Source organism: Cottoperca gobio, chromosome 3, assembly GCF_900634415.1.
Source record: "Cottoperca gobio chromosome 3, fCotGob3.1, whole genome shotgun sequence".
NCBI lineage: Eukaryota > Metazoa > Chordata > Actinopteri > Perciformes > Bovichtidae > Cottoperca > Cottoperca gobio.
Window position 1 is genome coordinate 1659243 of NC_041357.1, and position 23986 is coordinate 1683228.

At 42.8% G+C, this 23986-nt stretch overlaps 1 long non-coding RNA gene across 1 annotated transcript in view; it reads left to right on the forward strand.

Annotated features, from left to right (window-relative positions):
* The window catches only part of LOC115028187 (uncharacterized), a 62295-nt gene extending 39730 nt beyond the window's left edge, over window positions 1-22565 (forward strand). The window contains exon 4 of the long non-coding RNA XR_003834534.1: window positions 21740-22565. This is a non-coding gene — a long non-coding RNA (uncharacterized LOC115028187). The remainder of the gene's footprint in view (window positions 1-21739) is intronic.
* Window positions 22566-23986: the final 1421 nt, after the last annotated feature.

Sequence of the window (23986 nt, forward strand, 5' to 3'; positions counted from 1 at the left end):
GATTAATAAATATCATATAGTTTCTCAGTCTGACTATGAGTTCACATAAAAGGGGCGGGATTTGCAGCGTGTGACCAATCATAAACAGAAACGGGTGAACTGTCAGCAGAGCGTCATATTTTACAAATGAAGAACAAACTACAATATTAGACAAATAAGAAGAAGTTAAACACATAATCCAGGATAAAAGTAACAGTTTAACAGGACAGCTGGCAAGAAATCCGACTTTGTGAATGTGTAAATTAATAGATATATAATATAACTGCCCAGCTAGGGCACGAGTAGATCTGATTTGTGTATTCCATTAAATGAAGGCGCTGTATTAAATGTATTCTAATACAATATAAAATACTCTTGGGGAAATTATGACTTGTATGATAACACTTTAGTCTTACTTTATGTATTGAGAATCCCCCAGAGCACACGGCTATTTACAGCTTTGAATAATGTTCTTATATTTAATTATATATATATATATATATATATATATATATATATTATTATTATTACTATTATTATATGGATTATGACTTTATATAGACTATGACTTGTGCCACTATGTGGCGCAAATTTATTTTAGTTCACCCCTCTCCTTTTCTCCACTCTGTCTCTGACTGTAGGTGTGTGTCGTCGCCCTTCACAAATTACAGCGCAATGCAACAAATAAATAAATTGCTTTATCTACAAACTATTTTGCGACCCCCCTGCAGTACCTCTGCGGACCCCCTGGGGGTCGCGGACCCCCTGGTGAAGACCTATGGGCTAGAGCAGGCCTATTCAACTAGCGGCCCGCAGGCCGGATACTGCCTTTCTTTCTACCTTGAATTTCAGGGGAGGGGCACAGCATGAGAACTCATCACTTATGAGCCAGACTATGCTGAAATAGCTAAATCAAGGCAGTGTAATTTCTTAACATGACAGAAGTCTGATATGTTTGTAGTTCTATAGTAATACATCACCTGATTTAGGCATGTAATGCACTCTTAGTGTAAATGCAAAGACAGATCTGTTTTATGATTCAAACAAGCCTACTTACTGTTACATTGTAAAAATGTATCCAACATATATGTATGTTATTGTGAGTCTGATGCTACTGTTTTACTATGTTCTATTTGCATTTAGTATTTCATTTTATGGATATGGACTCAAACTACCTTATGTATGCTTAGAAGTGTTGAGGATATTATAAAGAGGGCTACTTACTGGTAATGTGGTGAATACTGTTTTATTATATTCATCTTTTTTTCTACATTAGTGGACATGGACCTGTTGGGAAACAAACTCATGTCTCCTTGGTTTTAAAGATGCATTTAGCACTTTTGCCAAATCTTAATGTTCCTCATTTGTCACGCTTTGTTTCTGTCCAACTGATGTGCAACTTTTTTTTTAATAAGAAATCGATCTATTTACGTCTGTAGAAACACACACGAACTAGCATGTAATAGTGAAACGAGTCGACCGGAGTCAAGCTAACGCAGGTATGAAGAGCCAGGTTGGTCGTAGTATCCTTCAATTTAAATGTTCAAATTTAGCGATATAAATGATTTTTTAGCAAATGTCCATATTCATAAGCATGCTTATGTTAACATATTTTTAATGAGCTTAAGTTTATTTATTTATATACTAGCCCACCATGTATCTACCCGTCCAAGAGCACATTCACCATTGTAGTGCTGATAGACCGCCAAAACTGGCAACTCCGCAGAGTCAGTGTCGGCCGAGCAAGTTTAAATATCTTGTTTCTAGTCTATATTTGATTCTTTTATCAATTTATTATTATAAATTATTTGTAGGCTAATAGAGCAGACACTTTCAGTGTTTTAATGGGTTATATGTAATAGTCCTGCTTGTTTTTATGAAATATCTGTATTGACTCCATAATCATATCTATCACCCCTTTATTTAGCCCACTGCCACGCGAGCCACCAATTAAAGCTTGGCGAGCCGCAGGAGGCTCGCGAGCCGCGCAATGAGTAACACTGGTGTAGATGATCCCCTACGCACTTGGATAATATTGTACGGCATGCTCCCAGGACGTAGGGAGCAATCTATGAATATATAGTTGTTGTTCCGCTTTTATACATTTTATGATGCAAATTAACAGGAAGTGATATTAGAAGGAAAGACGTCTCGTCGATCATAGCGAGTAACTCATTTATTCTTACGTACACAGTTTAGAGATGGACAGACACTGAGCACATGGACCAACAGCTCATTTTGATTTCTGTAAAGTGATAGGGGTGATGGAGAATGGGGAGCAGACTGTTTCCTTACTTACCAACAGAGAATTGATCCCAGCTGAGGATTGTATAAGTGGCCCATATTTTGTTTCAGTATATTTGAAATAAAATGAAAGAAATATATACAATGATAGCTTTTATATTTGGACATGTATTCCAAACAATTATCCATCCCAAAGTAAATTATCTACAGTAATAAACATAAGGTGTGAAGTGTGAAAAAACAGTGTGAACAATGTGAGGTCTCTATACACACAGCTTCTGTGTCCTTATATCCTCCTTTCTGAGATGTGAAACATGATATATATGATCTGACATTTCAAACTTTTAATATTTCAAATGACTATTATTTGTTTTACAGTAAATAATGAGCAAATTGGTGTAATCTGTGGCTAGCAAGCATATGGATGAAGAGCTGTGTACGGAGCAGGTAGGACATCAGTGTCCCCCTGAATGTGTGAGGAGGGGCCCTCTGCCTCATTGCAGACAGAATATATTTTTGCCGGTCTGAGGTGGGCTGGTCGCTGGTGCCTCCTCACTGGAAGCCAACACCTACACCACGCAGCTGGAGGACTTTCTGGTTCTGCTGTGTCTCCATTCCCTCCAGCAGTGAATGTCATCATTCCATTGATAATGACCATTATCCTTTATGCATGCAAAGGGAAACCGTTTTTCATGTATCCTTAACTTAAGCAGACTTTGTTTCCTGTTTCCATGACTGCATGAGCTTTTTTAATGATAAAATTATAATTATTAGAGACAAAATTAATCACCTCCTGCCCTCAACCAGTAATGACTTAACTTCAACCTCCGGAACCTTAAAAACACCTGAAACATATCTAGACTGCTTTTCTTCGATCGACTTTAACCAACTAACTTCAACAATCTCGTCGTCTAATCCATCAACCTGTCTCTTATGCCCGATTCCAACTAAACTGAAATTTCATTGGCATAAATGAACCGTACTGGTTCAAGTCCTATTTATCTGAGCGATCTCAGTTTCACTTCATAAGCTTTCATTGTTATGTGGATGATACCCAATTATATATATCAAAGCCGATCTATTAGCTAAACTTCAAGCCTTTTAAGGACATAAAATGGTGGATGTACTGCAACATTTTGATGTTAAACACAGACAAAACTGAAGTTATTATACTTGCGGCAAATGGGTCAAATTCATTTTCTAATGACATAGAAACTCTGGATGGCATTAATTTGGCCTCCAGCACCACCGTAAGGAATCTCGGCGTTATCTTTGATAAGGATATGTCCTTTAACTCATTTTATTAAAATGAATTTCATGGACTGCCTTCTTTCATCTACATAACATTGCAAACATAAGGCACATCCTGTCTCAAAACGATGCAGAAAAACTCTTTCATGCATTTGTTACTTCAAGACTGGATTACTGCAACTCCTTATTATCAAGTTGTCGCCAAATAATTCCTTAAGACTTTTCAGTTGATCCAAAATGCTGCAGCATGTGTATTGACAAGAACTAGGAAACAAGATCCTATTACTCGTTAGCTGCTCTGCACTGTCTCCTGGTCCAGAATAGAATCAAACCATCTCCTGTCATCTATTGCCGGTCTGTCCATCCTGGGAGAGGGATCCCTCCTCAGACTCTCCCTGAAATTTCTTCCATTTCCCATCTTTAATTGTGGGGTTTCTTTTAGGAAGTTCTTCCTTCTGCGGTAAGAGGGTCTAAGTGTCACAGTTTCTGTTCCTTTAAGGCTTGCTCGCCTAGTAGTGTGTCCCTCACCTGCTAGCCACGCCTCCTCTGCAGCTCACTTGAATTTCCCTGCTGCAAACAATTAAGACTAGTTAGTATTTAAGCCTCCTCTGGCCTCCACTTCACTGCCAGATTGTACTCCGCATCATGCAAGTCTTTCCAGTGCTCTTCCCTAAACAGATCTCTCGTTGCCGACCCTGCCTGCCCCTGACCTGCCTGCTTTGCCTGTTTCCTGACCAAGCCTGTTTTGGACCTGTCTGCCTCACCTGTTTCCCGAACCGGACCGGATTCCTTCAACCTGCCTTGCCTGCTTCCCAACCCTCTGCCCGACCCCGACTTACCCCTTGCCTGCTACCTTTTGGTTTGTCCTTGTGGATTATTATCATTCCACTGTGGATCTTTTTACTCGGCTATAACCTGCTCCTGACTACCAATAAAAGTCATTACCAATTATCCTTAGTTTCCTGTGTGCTGCACTTGGGTCCACCATCGACTTGTCGTAACACTAAGGACAGAGGGTGTTGTATCCTGTTCAGTCTGTAAAGCCCACTGAGACAAATGTGTCATTTGTGATATAATGCTATATAAATATATTTGATTTGATTTTAACAGTTGACTTCTCAACGGCACCTCGTAAAGATGAAATATGCAATACCATGTAAGAAAATCTAAGTGTAAGAAGTCTAGAGAAATAATTGATTCTTTATAATAAAGTGTGGGATGGGGGGGAGGAGAATGCCAGGGAGTTGGAAAGGGGTCATAATTATTCCAATTAGGAAACCTGGAAAAGATGTAACATCTGTAAATGAATGGCACGTATGATAAGAAGTTAATGTACTTATTGGAAAATAGAGGCATGGTGGCTACATATCAAAGCAGATACTTGAAAATAAGGAAGGAGTATAATAGATCCAGCGTTGTGCCAAGAGAATGAAACCAGGAAAGCCCAAGTAAATAGACAGTGGATGCAGTGTTTATTTTCCATTATGTTAAACAATATATTTGTAAACCTTACAATGGATATGGGGAAATCACCCTTTGCAGATGCCCAGGCTTTGTGGAAGAGAGGGAGAAATGTTGAATACATAGTTAAGAGAATGCAAGATGGAAATAATCAAGTTGAAAAGTGGGAAACAAAATGAGGATTTACATTTTCAGTAAACAAAAGCTATGTTCTTCACAAGAAAGACACTCAGTCACACATGTCATGAGGTGTCTTGCAGGTTTTGAGTGGGGAGCTCACTTTGCATCTCTGAAGTATATTCATTTAGTTGTACTAAGATCGAGGTAAGACCATGTAAGTGTTATTTACGGGTCAGAAGCAAGCTGTGTACTAGCAGACCTGGATGTTATGCTCAGGCTCTAAGGGTATGCTTAGGAGAAGATCGAACTTCCCCGGTGTGTGTGCAATCCAAGTTGAAGCTAGCGAAATGCCATTGTAGTTACGGAGGAAACAACTGGTGGCCATAACATAATGGGGAATGGTGATAGCAATCCAACAAAAAGTGTGCCGCATACATGTTGGTCGAAGGAGAAGTCACAAAAAAGTAAGAATGACAAGTGAGAATGTCAAAATATATGGGAGTATATGGTAAAGAGTTTTGTGGAAATGTAGTGTGGCCTGATAGACCTATCTGGGAATTAGAAAATGTCTGTGTCAATCTGGAGTTGCATAAGATTAAGCACAGGAATAGGAATGCTGATTTAAGCAATGGATCCCATATTTATAGCCACCATAATTATTTCAAATTAAAGACAGTGTTCATATGTTTACAAATGGCTCAAAGGACCCACAAACGGATGCAACAGTATCTGCAGTTGCTGGGACTATTTACCAAGTAGGATTTAACACGAGACAATCTGATTGTTTGAATGTGTAAAGTGTTGAATTGTTTGCCATACTGATGGCATTAGGATGGAGTGAACAAATTTGTTGCAGCAATATGTTAATATGTAGTTTGGCTTTAAACAGTTATTTTGTTTTTCCTTTTGAACACATGTGTTCAGACAGAAAAAAGACATTTGAATCTCCCGCACTACAGGGTCCATCCCATTACCTAATTGTTCCCCTTTGTTTCCCTCACTTGAGTCTCTTTGTCACGCCTTACAAGGCGGAGCTAAGATGCGAGAAAGAGACGCGATGAATCCTCAGTTGGGAAATGGGATATCCTCGTTTACGCGATCCTCACTTTAAAAAAAAAAAATTATTTTCCTGTTTTGGTAACTTGTGAACTAATAGCCTATTTGCACGTTCGCTACCATTAAAATAGGGGAATTTACTGTTTATCATACCACAAATGAGACAATAATTGTCTAGCTAGCACATCGAGATTACCATTGACCATTTAGACCAGGGCTCTATTGTTGAAATTCCACCTTTTTTCTTAAGAAATTTCAGGTTGTTCATAATGTTTTGTAAAAAGATTAAGTTTGAACCTTTTTTGCAATAAAACGAAGGGAAACATTTGGAGTTGTCATATAGGTTATTATGCTATGATTTTAGTGGTCCGGCCCACTTGAGATCAAATCGTGTTGTATGTGGCCCCTGAACTAAAATTAGTTTGACACCCCTGATTTAGACCCTGCCGCTGGTCACAATCTTCGGTAACCAGTGGAAAAAATCTTTATCCCTGTTTGTGCGATTGTTTTTTCTTTAAGTAGCTTGTATGGTCATGGGGGTGGGGTGACAGTAGCTCAGTACGTAGTGACCAAGAAGAGGTACTAGTTCGCCTGCTTGGCACTGCGAGGGGCACTCAAACAAGGCATGGGACCCCCACATTGCTCCTCGGGCGCTGTATAGTAGCTGCCCACTGCTCCTAATACTAAGATGGGTATTACATTTCAGTCTAAATTTCACTGTGTGCTGTGAACGTGTGATGATTAAAAGAGGATTCATTCAATCCTCTATTTCCATCAATTGGTTAGCTTTTGAACTAAGCAATATGATGTGATAGAGAATTTGTGACAGTAAATAATATCTGTAGAGGCTAAGCCAACACTTTAAGCCACTGGGGTTCCGTTTTGTTGTTCTAGTTGACGCACTTCTTGTTCTGCCTGCTGAATAACTATTCCGATTCCAAACATTTGCAATTGAACATTCAGTCCGTTCATTTCCTTTTCTATCAGCAAACATACCATGACATTTAGACACACAATAGGTTAGCCTGCGGGAGCAAACGCTACCTTCACCAACTTGTATGTGTGTGCGTGTGTGTATGTGGTCAAAAACTGTTTGCTTTCCGGCAGATCACCACTGTCAACAAACATTGGTTCCTACTTATAGCAGGAGTGCTAATTGGCTCCTACAATATCTGTGGTGATGGTCTAATCAAGTTAATGCTGTAGATCAGTCAAGCCTCAATCTTAAATTCTTTGTTCTTTTGTAATGTTTTCTGTACCTAATTTCTGCTTAATGTCAAGAATATAAGCATGACACTGACACCATAATCATATACTAGGTTATTAAATAATGAATTCAGAATATCAATAAATACGCAAACAATGAATAAATAATAAAAAAGGCTTTCTGCGTGTAGAACAGGTCCCTGTGCCTCTGGGCAGGACAAAGTACACTGTGTTACTACAGAATGCAGTGTTTGTTAAACATGCTGCTGCTGCTCTGGCACTAATTACTGTGTGTCTTTATTAGTATTAGCAGAGTGCACATGTGTGCATACATAAACTCCATCAACAGTCTCTACAGCTGTTAAAGCCAACAGACATCTGATCAGAAATGAGGGTTAGGGTTAGGAAAAGACGACTAATTTCTCTAAAAACACATTTCCTCATTTCCTCTCTCCACGCAGAAGCAAGTGAGGAAAACGTAGATGCATCCCCTGGACTGAGCTGCAGAGAGAGCTCAGACAGATGCCACGGTTATATGAGCAAGACGGTTAAAGTACAAGTACGTCTAAATTGTATGCATACTGCATGCTACAGTAAGTACTAAAAGTAAAATGTGACAGAATGCACAACCTACGGGATGTAGCTTTTAAAATCCGGCCTGAAGAGAGAACTTAAAATTGTTAATTCTATATTCAAAGTCCTTCTGTGCAGCAGGTGCAAGGCAACTGCTGTGCTTAGATACCGTTAGTCGGCTTCTCGTGGCTCTGGATGGGAGGTTTGTGATTTTTGACCCATTTAAGCCCAGGCAGTGCTGCTGATCCTCCAGATAAAGCATGCTCACCGGGGACAGCTTAACACTGACCTGCACTCTTCATGAAAAACATGATATTAATGTTGATAGGTGAAGCAGACTGAGCCATGCTATACGACTCATTGCTAGCACAGCTTCACTGACAGTGATACAGGTCTGCTCCAGGGCCGGCCTTCAAGGAAAGTATCCGATGTCCGTGGATTACATTCTTTTCACTGTCAAATCCTTTCTGCACATTAAGGCATAGGGAAGTTGTAAGCGCACACACACACACACACACACACACACACACACACACACACACACACACACACACACACAAAATTAGTATTAAAATGTTGCATCTTGCTCTATTTTGGCGACACTTCTGTATCCTTTATGTAAATCACTAGGCAGCAAAGCTATTAGTTAAAAGCATTTTCTGAATAAATGTGACTTGACAGCGACTGTGTTTGGTTACACAACACGATGGGACATGAGGGGGAGGGGTGGGACAATATAGAGCATGAGCGGATGTATTTACATTTGAGTGGAACAGTGACAAGTGCAGAACACTGCTCTCAGAGACAGAGGCTAGAAATCCTCTTTATGTCATCATGAAGGAGTCCGGCTCAGTCTGACTATAGGCAACAGATTAGAGCTGCAGGCTCCAGCTACCATCGTCAAGGTCAGTTTATACATAGTCGGATTGAGTCCAGGAGGCAGACACATCAAACTGCTGGTCAAAGTACTAGTGACTCCCCCCAGAGCCGGATTAAATGTATAGATTACACTAGGCAGACTGTATTTTTCAGACCACACTACAAACACATTTATTTGGTAAAGAAAAAATGGCTGCTACATATTCAGCAGCGGCAACGCCAGACAATTGTGATTGGTGGATCTACAGCTCTTTTTATAGCAGGTGCTAATGAATTTTGATGCAACAAATAATACATATCTCTATAACAGCTACACAATTGAAATGCATGTACTAAATGTTTAGAATTATGTAACAAGGCAAGCACAACTCATTCTGTAAATGTAGAACGAACAACTGAAATGCACAGGTTTATGACAAAAAAGCACGAACAAACAATCCAAGAGATAGTCACCACAGAAAATATCTGTGGATTTATTAAATACAGTAGTTGTGAGCTAAAACCATGGTAATGCAGAACCATCTTACGTTACTATGGAAACAGGAATACACAACTCCTGCTCGCTCAGCTGCCTGACAGCTGGAGCTCACAACATGCTGCAAAAGCTGCCTCCGCCTGCTGATTTTGACAATCGTTCATAAATTTAAAAATATTTAACGTCCTGCAAGTGCTACATTCTTATGAGAGTGCTCTGATTAATAAATGTATTTTTACATTTTGAAACTGTAGCCCTATGTTGTTGTTACAGGCTGCAATGTGGAGTTGTTGGACATAACAATCGTCTATCGCTGCCCATTATATATGTTTAGGCATCAGACTACATCAGTCAGTCCGATGTCTTTATATATATAGCCTTTATATATTGTATTTTTTATTCCATAAATATTTTTTAATGTAGTCTACATTGAACAATGTTTAGCATATTTCAAAATATTTTCATTATGTAGGCAGTTGATGTCCTTTACACCTGTCCGGGCCCCTTGATGGTGAGGAGGCCCTAGGCATGTCTGTGTGTAGAGCCAGGATGCAAAGCATAATTTTAGGATTTAAGTAACTCTTACACTCGACATGTGTAACTACAGTGATGGTGTGTGTTGGGCTCTGATCACTGCTAAAACATGAGCGACCTATACACTCAATGCTGTGCCTGAATGCATCCTGTGTAGAGATATATGACTGAAGCTGTTGCCTACTAATGCTGTTTTCAATCCACAGCGTGTGTAGACATGTGTCTATGTAAGTGTGGTGGCAGTTGCACAATACATTATATTAGACCAGGGTTTGCAAACCTGCTTTATATTGACAACTGGTTCCGGACTGGTTCACACACTGGAAGATTAATTTTATTTGGTATGCATGTCATTGTAGTTACTTACTAAATAAAAAACACACATAGGCGTCATACAGTGCTGAAGGAACAGGCAAAAGACAGAACCAGGCAAGCAAGCTTATCCAAAAGGGAGTGCAAAGGGCAGGGGGTCATGCAGGCAGGCAGTAGCGGAATTCTATGGAGGTACAGTAGGCGATCAGGGCAGGGAATAAATAGAAGTGGGTGTTGTAGCAGGTTTTATTAGTATGTGTTTTTAGTAGGTTTTACTAGTACATGTTTTTGTATCTAACGTGTTAGAAATGTGTATTGTTAAATATATTCAACTTGGTTGTGAAAACACAGCATCTGTAGGCACAGCTGGGGGAGGCCTGAATACCAGCACTGGACTAGTGAGAGTGAAGAGGAAGTCTCCCAATTCAAATTCATACAGTAAACAGATTTATGATATAGTATATCCAGGATGATATAAGGAGAGACAGGCGCCTGTGAAAAGGACAGGACTGACCTCAACTATGCTAAAAACCCAAAGACACACTCTAAAAAGGCCATTCAGGCAAACTCCAGGTGTTAATTCAGAAGGAGAAGGGGAGAAAACGACAGGTTGATTTATTGGTATGAGGACTGGAGATGAACAGCCTTTTAACAGTTTAAGTAACTTAAAGAAGTGTCTGGAGGAGGGGCCAGACTAAGAATGGTTCAAAAAAGACTTCATGAAAAAAAGGGAAAGGAAAGGAGAGACCCTGCCCGGAGGAAGCCCTGGGCCCCCGTCTGGAGCCAGGCCCAGAGGGAGGGCCCGACCGTGATCCGTGGCAAACCCGGCCACCAGGCGCTCGCTGTCGGGGACAGCCCGAAGAAGCTACGTGGTGCCTCCCATCCATCCATTCTGTGGGCCCACCACTCATGGGAAAAACCGCTGGGGACGGGTGCGCTGTCACACGGGTGGCAGTGATGGTCAGGGACCTCGACGAACCAGACCCGGGCAGCAGAGGCTGGCTCTGGGGACGTGGAACGTCACCTCTCTGTGGGGGAAGGAGCCGGAACTAGTACGGGAGGTGGATCGCTACCAGTTGGATCTGGTGGGGCTTACCTCTACGCACAGTCTTGGCTCTGGAACCGTACTCCTGGATAGGGGTTGGACTCTATCCTTGAGTTGCCCAAGGTGTGAGGCGTCGGGCCGGGATGGGGATACTCACTAGCCCCCGGCTGATCGCCGCTACGTTGGAGTTTACCCCGGTGGCTGAGAGGGTCGCCTCCCTATGCCTTCGGATTATATGGGGGGGAAAACTCTGACTGACCGCAGTTCGGAGTATTCGGCCTTCTTGGAGACCCTGAATAGAGCCCTGCAGGGAGCTCCAGTAGGGGACTCCGTAGTCTTGCTGGGAGACTTCAACGCACAAATGGGAAAAGATGGAGACACCTGGAGAGGCGTGATTGGGAGGAAGGGCCTCCCTGATCTAAACCCGAACGGTTGTTTGTTGTTGGACTTCTGTGCTAGTCATGGAATGGCCATAACAAACACCATGTTTGAACATAAGGATGCTCATAAGTGCACGTGGTACCAGAGCACCCTAGGCCAAAGGTCAATGATCGATTTTGTAATCGTATCATCTGATCTGAGGCCGCATGTTTTGGACATTCGGGTGAAGAGAGGGGCGGAGCTGTTGACTGATCACCATCTGGTGGTGAGTTGGATCAAGGGGTGGGGGAAGACTCTGGACAGACCTGGTAAACCCAAACGGGTAGTGCGGGTGAACTGGGAACGTTTGGAGGAAGCCCCTGTCCTGGGGATCTTTAACTCACACCTCCGGCGGAGATTTTCAGCCATCCCTGTGGAGGTTGGGGGCATTGAACCTGAGTGGGCGACGTTCAAAACCTCTATTGCTGAAGCTGCGGTGATGAGCTGTGGTCTCAAGGTCTTAGGTGCCTCAAGGGGCGGTAACCCTCGAACACCGTGGTGGACCCCGGTGGTCAGGGAAACCGTCCGACTGAAAAAGGAATCCTTCCGGGTTATGTTATCTGGGAGGACTCCAGAAACAGTTGCAAGGTACCGAAGGACTAGAAGGGCGGCAGCCTTTGCCGTGTCAGAGGCAAAGCAGCGGGTGTGGGAGAAGTTCAGAGAAGCTATGGAGAAGGACTTTCGGTCGGCACCAAGGTGCTTCTGGAAAACCATCCGGCACCTCAGGAGGGGGAAGCGAGGAAACATCCAAGCTGTGTACAGCAAGGGTGGGACCCTGCTGACTTCGACTGAGAAGGTTATCGGCCGGTGGAAGGAGCACTTTAAGGAACTCCTGAATCCGACTAACACGCCCTCTATGGTAGAGGCAGAGCTGGAAGCTGATGGGGGATCATCGTCAATTTCCCTGATGGAAGTCACTGAGGTAGTCAAACAACTCCACAGTGGCAAAGCTGCAGGGGTTGATGAGATCCGTCCAGAAATGCTGAAGGTTTTGGGTGTTGAGGGGCTGTCTTGGTTGACACGCCTCGTCAACATTGCGTGGAAGTCTGGGACAGTGCCTAGGGGTTGGCAGACTGGGGTGGTGGTTCCCCTATTTAAAAAGGGGGACCAGAGAGTGTGTGCCAACTACAGGGGTATCACACTTCTCAGCCTCCCTGGTAAAGTCTACTCCAAGGTACTGGAAAGGAGGGTTCGGCCGGTAGTCGAACCTCTTATTGAACAGGAACAATGCGGATTCCGTCCTGGTCGTGGACCAACGGACCAACTCTTTACTCTTGCAAGGATCCTGGAGGGGGACTGGGAGTATGCTCATCCGGTCTATATGTGTTTTCTGGATCTGGAGAAGGTGTATGACCGGTTCCCCCGGGTGATACTGTGGGAGGTGTTGCGGGGGTCACTTTTGAGGGCCATCCAATCCCTGTACGCCCAAAGCGAGAGTTGTGTCCGGATACTCAGCAGAAAGTCGGACTCGTTTCCAGTGAATGTTGCCTCCACCAGGGCTGCGCTTTATCACCAATCCTGTTCGTGATTTTCATGGATAGGATATCGAGGCGTAGTCGTGGAGGAGAGGGGTTGCAGTTCGGTGACCTTAGGATCTCATCGCTGCTCTTTGCAGATGATGTGGTCCTTATGGCATCATCGGTCTGTGACCTTCAACAGTCACTGGATTGGTTCGCAGCCGAGTGTGAAGCGCTTGGAATGAGGATCAGCACCTCAAAATCTGAGGCCATGGCTCTCAGCAGGAAACCAGTGGATTGCCTACTCTGGGTAGGGAATGAGCTATTACCCCAAGTGAAGGAGTTGAAGTACCTCGGGGTCTTTTTCGCGATTGAGGGGACGATGGAGCGAGAGATTGGCCGGAGAATCGGAGCAGCGGGGGCGGTATTACAGTCACTTTACCGCACCGTTGAGACGAAAAGAGAGCTAAGCCAGAATGCAAAGCTCTCAATATACCGGTCGAGCTTCGTTCCTACCCTCACCTATGGTCATGAAGGCTGGGTCATGACCGAATGAATGAGTTCACGGGTACAAGCGGCCGAAATAGGTTTTCTCAGACAGGTGGCTGGCGTCTCCCTTAGAGATAGGGTGAGAAGCTCAGCCATCTGTGAGAGACTCGGAGTAGAGCCACTGCTCCTTTGCGTTGAAAGGAGCCAGTTGAGGTGGTTCGGGTATCTAGTAAGAATGCCACCTGGGCGCCTCCCTAGGGAGGTGTTCCAGGCACGTACAGCTGGGAGGAGACCCCGGGGAAGACCCAGGACTCAGTGGAGAGATTATATCTCCTCACTGGCCTGGGAACACCACAGGATCCCCCAGTCGGAGCTGGAGAATGTGGCCCGGAGAAGGGAAGATTGGGGTTCCTTACTGGAGCTGCTGCCCCCGCGACCCGATCCCGGATAAGCGGTAGACGATGGATGGAGTAGCCTAATAAGAAAAATAGAATTTTAATTAAAAAAAGATTTTATCAATAATATAAACCATAAATACTAAGAATAATAATCATAATAATACAAACAGAATAATAATCAACATTAAAATTCAGGGGAGACAATTAGCCTACATTTTATTTGATGGGAGGCGGTTAGCGACCTGGATAATGGATAGCGGGGTGCTTGCCCACAAAAGGTTGAGAACCACTGGTTTAGATGAAGTTCTTTCCTTAAAATGTTTTGTTTTTTTGTCAGGGACAATAAAACTGAACATTGTTTAAAAATGTTTTTGTGACCTGTCATTTCCAACACATGCAGTCTTTTCCATCATACAATATCATCCCCCATCACAGCACATATTTTAACCAAAAATGCATACAATTTGACATAATCACATTAAAAATGTTTTGTAGTTTGGGAAATTGTGCAGTACTATTAGTTAATATCTTTCGAAAACTCATTGTGCCATGTAAGGAATTAATTGAAGACTTAAGTAAAGCAGTTCGAAGATGTTTTTCATATAAAAAAAATGGAAAAAAAGGTTATTTTTAAAATCCTGAAAATAAATACAATTATACATTAGGTCATCTCTGTGTCTGATATTTCTTTGAATAATTTGAAAACACAAGGTATGTTAAATCTTTGTTCTTTTTGTTCTTTCTTCTTTTTGTGGTGTGATGGAAATGATGATTTGTTTTAATAAAATCACAAAGATTGTATATTATTTAAAGAAATTCAGAATAGCCACTATCAGAAAGTTTTAATTCACAGGATGTAGAAATATAAACATATTGAAACATTTCTCTAAATATATAAAAAAAATTCTAAAAAGTTCCACACCAAAATGGGCCGTAGTGTGTACACAGAGAACTAATACCAAGAACAGGACACAGATGGAGGAGGCATGCAAAGACACTAGGGAAGCTAGGATTAGACACAGGAGGATGAAATCAGGAAAGGCAGCTTCATGGCAGCTTTTGCACTCATGATGCGTAGACTGTAGCATTGCTACCATAAACACGTGCATTGACTCACTTCGAAACCTAAGAAAAAGCACCACGAGCACATCCCAAACTTACACTGCACTCATACATTTAATGAGAAGTTTGGCCTGATAAGCTGAAGCCTTTTTACTAAGAGCTAAAGAACTGTGAAACTATTGATTTGTCAACTGCCTGTCTCTGAGGAGCTCAAGCAGCTGAGGGACTTTGTCATGATGTGACTGAAGGAATTGAATGATTTATGCTGCGTGTTTACGGTGTTGTTACTCTTAGATGATGAGAATGATCAGCTCTGTTGTGGACATTTGAAAAAAGAGTCTGATCTGGAATGACTCATATTCTCACTCTTCTCAACAAAACACCAGGTAAATAGTAATCATATTTTGAGTTACAAGTTTTACAAGATTTAAATCAAAAGGTAGTGTTAGTTTCATTGTCATGTTTATAGGCTGTAGATCTGCCTCATTACTGCAATGTGCAATCATTCAGTCAGTAAGGGGCGTGAAAAAGGTAAGAGCATGTAAAGCTATAAGATCAGGTTTAATGAGACAGAGCCTCTGAGGAAACACTATTTTTAGAATCCCATTGGATGTGATTTGAAGATAGGGTGGTACTCGCTGAGCAGGCTCAGCTAGAGGAAAGTTGAGCGGAGGGAAAACACATCCAGTCATTTGCATGGTCCGTTTCAGGAAAGTGAATCAAAGTCATTGGGGAGATTATGCTCTGGTGTCAGTCTTCACACTGTAGATCGTATCGAGGCAGTTTACAGTCTAAAACAGTTTTTTCCCTGTATGATCAAAGTCTCATCATTTTATCCTACACATTAAATAGAGACTGCAGATGGCTTGTCATCGTATTAGAGCGGCATGATTTTTTCACACAGGATTGAGATTATAATGTTGTAGGAAAAACTTAAAATGTGTGTCGCTAATTAAAAAACGATCTAAACTGTAGGTAACTAATGGGAAAAATCAAGCAACCAAGTAATTAACACAGCAAAAAGCAAGAGGTTAAACTGGGGGCTAAACACAGCAGGGGACAGGAGACAAACTGCTGAGGAACTGTAGAGCAATAAAAGAACAGTCATCAGGTGATGGATCAGCACATCTGTCATTTACTGTAGACAAGTAATAAACATCAAAGACCCATCTCTGAATAGATGTGTTCCTTTTGTTCTCTGTAAGTTCATACCTTTTGACCCCTCCGATCTGAATACATTTGTCCTTTGATGTTTGGGTATATATGTAGAAGCAGAGACAGTTGCCTCGTTGAGCAACACAGCAGAATTTACAACCTGTATGTACGTGAGTTTGATCATCCTTTGTATGAATAAAACTCGGCTCCTTCTTGCAAGAATATTGATTAAACTCTTTTATTTGACTTGGATCCTGACTTTGTGGTGTTATTAGGAATATTTTTCCAACAGTAACACACAACTTGCATCTATAGCCAAATGTATCGTGTGCCTCAAAACACTACAGCTTGGTCAATTTATGAGGGGACACTGTTTTCACAATATAAATACATTGTTAGCAATACATTGTTTTCAACTCCAGCAAAGACAGGCCTATGTGATCTTTAGATTCAGACTGAAGATTAGACTAGATGATGAAGTCATTATCTATAAACTCTATAAAATCTATAAAACTGGCTGTCAGACTCAAGCTCAAGCTTGACCATAAATCTGCCGTCTCCTTAAAATTATGCATTTTTCGACACTCGACAGCAAGGCATTGAGTTGTAACCTATTTGTCTAGCTAAATTGTCTGTTGCAGTGGTGACCGGAGCCATACCTTTGGCTCTGTTCACCATATATGTTATGGATGTTTGAATGGCCAGCAACAGTGACGTTATGATGTAACATTATGACGGATGACATTCCATCAGCCTCACAGTCTGTATTTTCTGTTTAATGATAATTAGCAACGGTAGTCCTTTCCAGCAAGATGGAGTAGGAAAGCACTCCATGGGATTTGGGGAACGTGCACTGGTCTTAAATTGCTCTTTGCTTCTTTCATGAAGTCTATTATCAATTTGAAAGACATGGCAATGATGGAGTCCAGATCTGGGGGTAACTCATGGGGAGCCAAATGATCTTTAATAGCGTGTTTTAGACCATTCATAAAAGCGTCTACCAAAGCTGTGGTGTTCCAACCGATGTCCGCTGCTAATGTGCAAAACTCTATTGCATAGTCTGTTACTCGTTGGTGTCCCTGTTTGAGCTGCATGAGCACTCGTGAGGCTTCTCTGGCAGGTGATGAGTGATCAAACACACAGCTAAGAGTCTGAGTAAACATGTTCAATGACTGACAAACTGGAGCTTCTTGACCACTCTGCAGTAGCCCAAGCAGCAGCTCTACTCGACATGTGAGACACCATGAATGCTACTTTAGCTGGGTCCGAAACAAAAGCAGCAGGATTATGTGGATAATGCAGTTCACACTGTACCAGAAAGGGTCGACCATCTCCGGAAACCCCGGAAAATGGTTCTGGAGGTGTCAAACGAAGCGTTGTTCCTGGGAAGGTGACTTGATCCGCCGCAGCAACAGCAGGTGACGTGCTTGCCGTTGCAGCAGTAGTTGCAGAAGAACCAGCTTCAAGGTGTGTAAGAACTTGCTGCATCTGGACTGCCAGGAGATTCACTTGATTTGTGACAGCTGACTGGAATTCTCCCTGGCGGTCAGCGAGGTCGATCATCCCTTGGTCGATGGAGGACAGCTGTTCGGCTTGGTGTGTTAGCCTAGCTTTCTCCGCTAACACATCGGTCTTGAGCATTCTTGAGTCGGCTGAGTCCATTTTGTGGCCAGTTTGTTCTGTTATGAACGTGACACAAAAGGTTGAACTCAAAAGCAACGACTTAAGACAAGGTTTCAAAAGTAAAAAGGTCTTTACTGAAGATGGTTTAAAGTACAACAAAAAATCACTCACTGAGGAAAAAACGTAGAAAAAAGGAATAGCAAAAAGCATGAACAAACTAAACTTCTACAATGATTCTTGATTCAAAAACGCTGGCTCTCTTGGTGGCAAGACGAACTGGCACAGGACAAAGGGAGACAAGGACTATATATACAGACTGGAAGTGCTCTGAAATGAGAGGGAAAGGTAATTACAAAATAAAACAGGAAGTGCATGACGAGACGAGACATGAGTGAAGTGAACAATGAGACAAGACTAAACATAGACTGTAAACTAAACATGAAACATAACATAAATACATTAACACACATGACAGGACAATCAAATGAACACGTCTACCGTTTTCTAGACTAGGCACAGGTATATTTGAACCCAAGTAAAAAATAAAAACAATGTTACCTTTATGCTGTTAACATCTGTATGACATTATTAAATGTGTCTATTGTATCTATGTATCTATTTTTCACAGCGTGTTCCATGACTGACAAATATCGTTTCACATGGTCAGTAATCGAAAATAGTTTAATCAGGGTCAATGCACATTCGCTGTTGGAGGGCTTTATAACCCACTTCCACTCCCCGCTAATTGGTTTGGGACGGAACTTAATCTGACGGACCCTCCACAAGAGCGCGCAAACGGACTGGTGTAGGGAGTGTTAGGTGTCAGCCTTGTAACATATGGGCTTAAAGTTAAGTAACCTTAAGCAATATGTGACAGTGTTCAATCAAAATGAAAATGTAAAAAAGTTAATAATATGTCATAGTATAATATAAATCACATTATTTGCCCACCGCTGTAGTTTAGCTTTTTTTAATACAAAAAATATATATAAAAAACATGTTTTCACGTAGGCTATCAGCGCCCCACATTCATCAAATGAAAAAAATGAATTTGTTATGCGTGTTATCATTACTAATCAACGTACAACGTGTCTGCTCCATACAGTAGCAGCACAGAGGAGCAGAAGTCAGTTTCTCTCATCGTGGGACGACTGGAGTGTTAACCGACAAGAAGATTGCGGGGGATTTGGTGTCAATCTATTTGGGATTTAAACACAATGCTAGTAGGGAATGTGATACAGTTAATAAGTCTAAGAAAGTAAGTTAGAAATCTGTAAAGTTGTACAAAAGCTTGACGGAAGTCTGGCAGTTATTTACAATTTATTGCATGTTATAAGAGTATAGTAACAGTATAAAATGAAGAAAAACAGAATTTGATTTTAGAGGTTTAGTGAACAAAAAACACTGCATGAATACATGAATAACAGATTTGGCATGTTAGATTTGAAATTTGAAATGTATAAAACTATTTACTGTTATGATCTTGGTTTCTGTTTCCTGTTTTATTTTGAAATGTTCCCTTCCCCTTGTGTCATGTCTGGTATTACTTCCTGCCCTTTTGTTTTCTGCCTTTCTCCCCCTCGTGCTCCTCGTAGCTTCCTGGTTTGTGTTTTCAGTTTTATTTGTTACTTTGTATTTTTACTAGCTTTTTATAAAATAAAGCTCTCTTTTTGTTAGAACCTTGTCCAGTGTACTGCATTTGGGTCCTCACCTTTTCCCCACGTGACAGTACGAACTCATCAAGAATGGACCCAGCAGTGCTTGATGACGAGGATTATTTTTGTCTGTATGTCGCATTAATATGCTGCTCCAGCACCAGACCCATTTCTGGGTACCTTCCTAGCCCGGGAAGAACCTCTGTGTGCGCAAAAGGCTTCTAGGTCTCTGAGGAGGAGATTTGGCCGTGCTAGCCACCGTCATTCCGGCTCCCAGTTCACCGTTCCTGCAGCTGGGCCGCGACAGACCGCTGTTTCCACTGCCGGGCCGCGACAGCCCCCTGTTTCCGCTGCCGAGCCGGGACAGTCCCCTGTTTCCGCTGCCGGACCTCCACAGACCTCCGTTCCAGCTGCCGCACCTCCGCAGACCTCCGTTCCTGCTGCCCAGTCTCTCGAGACTCCAGCTGTTCCCCAGCCGCCTCTCGAGACTCCAACTGTTCCCCAGCCACCTCTTGAGACCACAACTCTCCCCCTGCGGCCCCTCGAGACCCCAGTCCCTGCGTTCTCCTGACCCCTCGAGACCCCAGTCCCTGCGTTCTCCTGGCCCATCGAGACCCCAGTCCCTGCGTTCTCCTGGCCCCTCGGGACCCCAGCCCCTGTCCTCCCTCCGTTCCTCGAGACCCCAGCCCTTGTGCTCCCTCCGTTCCTCGAGGCCCCTGTGCTCCCTCCGCTCCTCGAGGCCCATGTGCTCCCTCCGTTCCTCGAGACCCCAGCCCCTGTGCTCCCTCCGTTCCTCGAGACCCCAGCCCCTGTGCTCTCTCCGTTCCTCGAGATCCTAGCCCTTGTGCTCCCTCCGTTCCTCGAGGCCCCTGTGCTCCTTCCATTCCTCGAGGCCCCTGTGCTCCCTCCGTTCCCAGATCCCTGGTTTGTTTTCAGTTTTATTTGTTACTTTGTATTTTTACTTTTTATAAAATAAAGATCTCTTTTTGTTAGAACCTTGTCCAGTGTACTTCATTTGGGTCCTCAACTTTTCCCCACCGTGACATTTACATTAACATTTTTGAGTCTTTGCCACACAAAAATAGGCAATAAAATGGAAACTATGTACAGGCGTTTTTTTCCACACAGGATAATTCTCACTTCTCTGACAGTCCCTTCACATGCAAAGGCCTTGGTGGTACTTCCTGTGACAGTTCCTGTCTGGTTGCACACACAGGCCCACATCACAGTTGTTACAACCCCGTCTCGGCGAGGGAAAAGGGAGTAACATACACCAGATGTTGATGGCAAAATAAGATATTTATTAAATATGGTGGACAATTTGACAGACAATTGCTTTTAACGACACCACAAAGAACAAAAGGAGGGCTCTTAACATAAGAGCAAATAAGGCATAAAAGCCAAACTAACAAAACAAACTCGGTGAAAACTTGACAACAAAAGAACACATAAAACAGCGCCGGGGCACCCTAACGTGCCTAACAGAAAACGCTGCAAACTTCTAATCAATTGATGCAAAAGGTAAATCTAGTTCCCACACCTAGGATACAGTACACATAATTTCAACCCACAAGATATGATACTCTGGTATCCACACACACACAAGTACGAGGCATGCGGCTGACAACACCAGCAGCCCCAACTGTCGAGCTGGCCTGGCATTTGTATCCACCGGTCTCTCCAGTGCGCCTCGGATTGGAGAGCCAGAACAGGTGCACACCAATCACAGCCGGTCTTCATCAAAGTGGGAGGAGGAAGTGTCGCAGCCAATCAAGCGGGCGGCGGTCACACATCCAAACCTGCATACCTAAATAGGGACACAAGGTGCATGCATCCACAAAGTAATCCCCCGCAGATAAACAAGACCGTGGCCGTAACACAGTCCTCACACTTCCATGCAGTGCTCCTCTTGCAGAGTTTAGAGCTTGAAGTTGATGGTGTAGCCGTTCATGTCAGCAAGCACAACAAATTTGGCCTTCATGTACTGCTTGATGCTGAGTCTTGCCTTGGTAACAACCATCCTCTTGTCGAATGCAAGGTGCAGTCTTGGGTGGTAGATGGCCTTGCAGTTCATGCACATCATTTCCATGAGAGATCTGACCCGGTGGAGGTGGTCATAATCCTCGGTGCCCTTTTTCTGATAATTTTCCTCATTTTTCTCTGGGTCACTCATATGAAGATTAGATAAAATGGCAATGAACCAGTCTCGGGACATGACGGTGGCAGGTAATGACACATGGTAAATGGTTGGCAGGTCCAAAATTAACATGTACAGGAACATGCCTATGAACATTTCTTCTGGAGTTATTTCAGGTTTTTGGCTGCATTCTTGTTTGTGTTTTCAGAGAGAAAACTGCAGCATCAAAGTGGGAAAGAAATGTTCCCCAGCCGGCCTCCAGAGCACCTCCGCCGGCCTCCAGCCGGCCTCCAGAGCGACTTCGCCTGGCCTCCAGAGCGACTTCGCCTGGCCTCCAGAGCGACTCCGGCCGCCCTGTCCGCCTCCAGGGCAGTCCTACCCGCTTCGCTGGCCCCGTCTTGCTGGCCTCCCCCGACTTCCTGCCCGGACTTCCCCTTCCAGTCTTGTTCTCTGGCCTCCTTTGCCCCGTAAATCCTTCCTCTGGACCCCCTCCTCCCACCCTGCTAGTTTAAAAAAAAAATTGGGACGTCTGGGATCGGTCCCTTGAGAAGGGGGTTCTGTCACAGTCTTTGGTTTCCTGTTTTATTTAGAAGTTTCACTCCCCCTTGTGTCACGTCTTGTTTTACTTCCTGTCCTTGTGTCTGTCTCCCCATCTGTGTCTTGTTCCCCTCATTAGTTTCTGTGTATATATCCCTGTATGTCTCAGTGTTCTTTGTGGGATCGTTGCTCAGCCTGTTCGTGCCTACCCCGTGCCTACCCCGTGCTTACCCCGTGCCTACCACGTGACTACCCCGTTCCTACACCGTGCCTACACCGTGTCTACACCGTGTCTACACTGTGTCTACCTGGTTTGTCTGTTCACTATTATTTTGTTACTTTGTATAAGTGTTTCAGCTTTGTTTTATTAAATCTCACTTTTTGTTGTGAATCTTCTGCATTTGGGTCCTCTTCTGTACCACACCGTGACAATTATATTCTGCCATGTCATTAAGCTGGATGCTGCTTGTTGTTCAGCTAGACCCTTGCATTCAGCTGCATCCCTTGTATAATTAATAAACCTCTGTTGATTGTAATAAATGTATTTAATCCAATCCACATTCTTATTGGTAGTTGCCAACATAACAACAATGATACGAAAACTGCTCCAATTTGATCTATTGCCTTGAACTCATCTGGCACACCAATGGACACTCCTATTGCATCTATGTATGCTGTGGAGCTGAAACTCCCCCCAGGTGCTGTGCTTCTCTTATGTCTTCCAAACAATGCTCCAACCGAGTTCAAGCTTGCAAGAGTTGTAGCTGTTATAGGCAGAGCATAGAAAGGTTCGACCAGTGTCACCAATGCACATATTTCTGTCTTGTGCTATTGGTTCTGTGAGTTGAATATCTCTTATGGAGATTTTTTCAAATTGGACTTGGTGGTTCTGTTGCACTATGCATCATTGTTAAGTGATATTCAACTGTCAGAAAAACAAGCGGGTAATATGAAGTATAAATTATCTATACAATCGCCACAATCTATGTAAAATATAAATCAACATTTAAAACTCTTGGGTTTGAAAGTTAAGTTCTTAAAAGTTTTACTTTCAAAGGCTAACTTAGGTTGGATGCTGGTAGCCAAACTGCATCGTACAGCAGCTCCTAACTCTCTTATTCTTACAAAACAGTGAAAAATCCCCCCAAGTGCTTCTGGCACTGAGTAATAGTGGTCTGTATATACTGAATTTATAAGAAAATACACTTTGCCTGAATTCGTTTTGTTGAAAAAGATGCCTGAAGATATAGGGTATATCTGGTAGTGGTGAGCTGGCAATAGAAACAATAGAAACATAGCACCAAGTGTTACCAAGTTCAGGTAAAAATTTGAGAACAAAGGCACAAAAACTTAACATATTAGACAGGTTTTTCTAAGAGTAACACCAGACGTTCACAAGCTGTGCAATTTGGAGATATTATAATATTTATTAATAAAATAGTATTTGTATTGCTCATAAATAACCATTATATACCCATATTCCCTGTTAGTAGTAATGACACAGAGTAAGTGAAGTATAAACACATTTTCTTACAATATCTTTGTGTCTTATTTGTATTTTCTTCTGAACTTGAATATAATAAATATAATTTTGAGAAAAAAAAAACACTTGTAAAAAAGGAAACATATGAAATGACGTATCAAACTGTTCAGCCATTCATTGGCTATACGATACGCCAGTCATAGGGGGAATCGGTAGCTATTGGCTTAGTCTGTAAACAAAAGAAGAGAGCTGGCACTTCCTTATCAAGTTGACACTGATTGGCTCTTGATGGCTGTAGATAATGCATGGAAGCTCCGATTGGCTCAAATGAAGTGTCAATCGAACGCTCAGTGTTCGCCTTACACGTGGGAAGCCGGCGTTCGGCGGTGCAGCCAGCGGGAGTAAAGTTTTTATCGTGTATGAACAAAATATCTC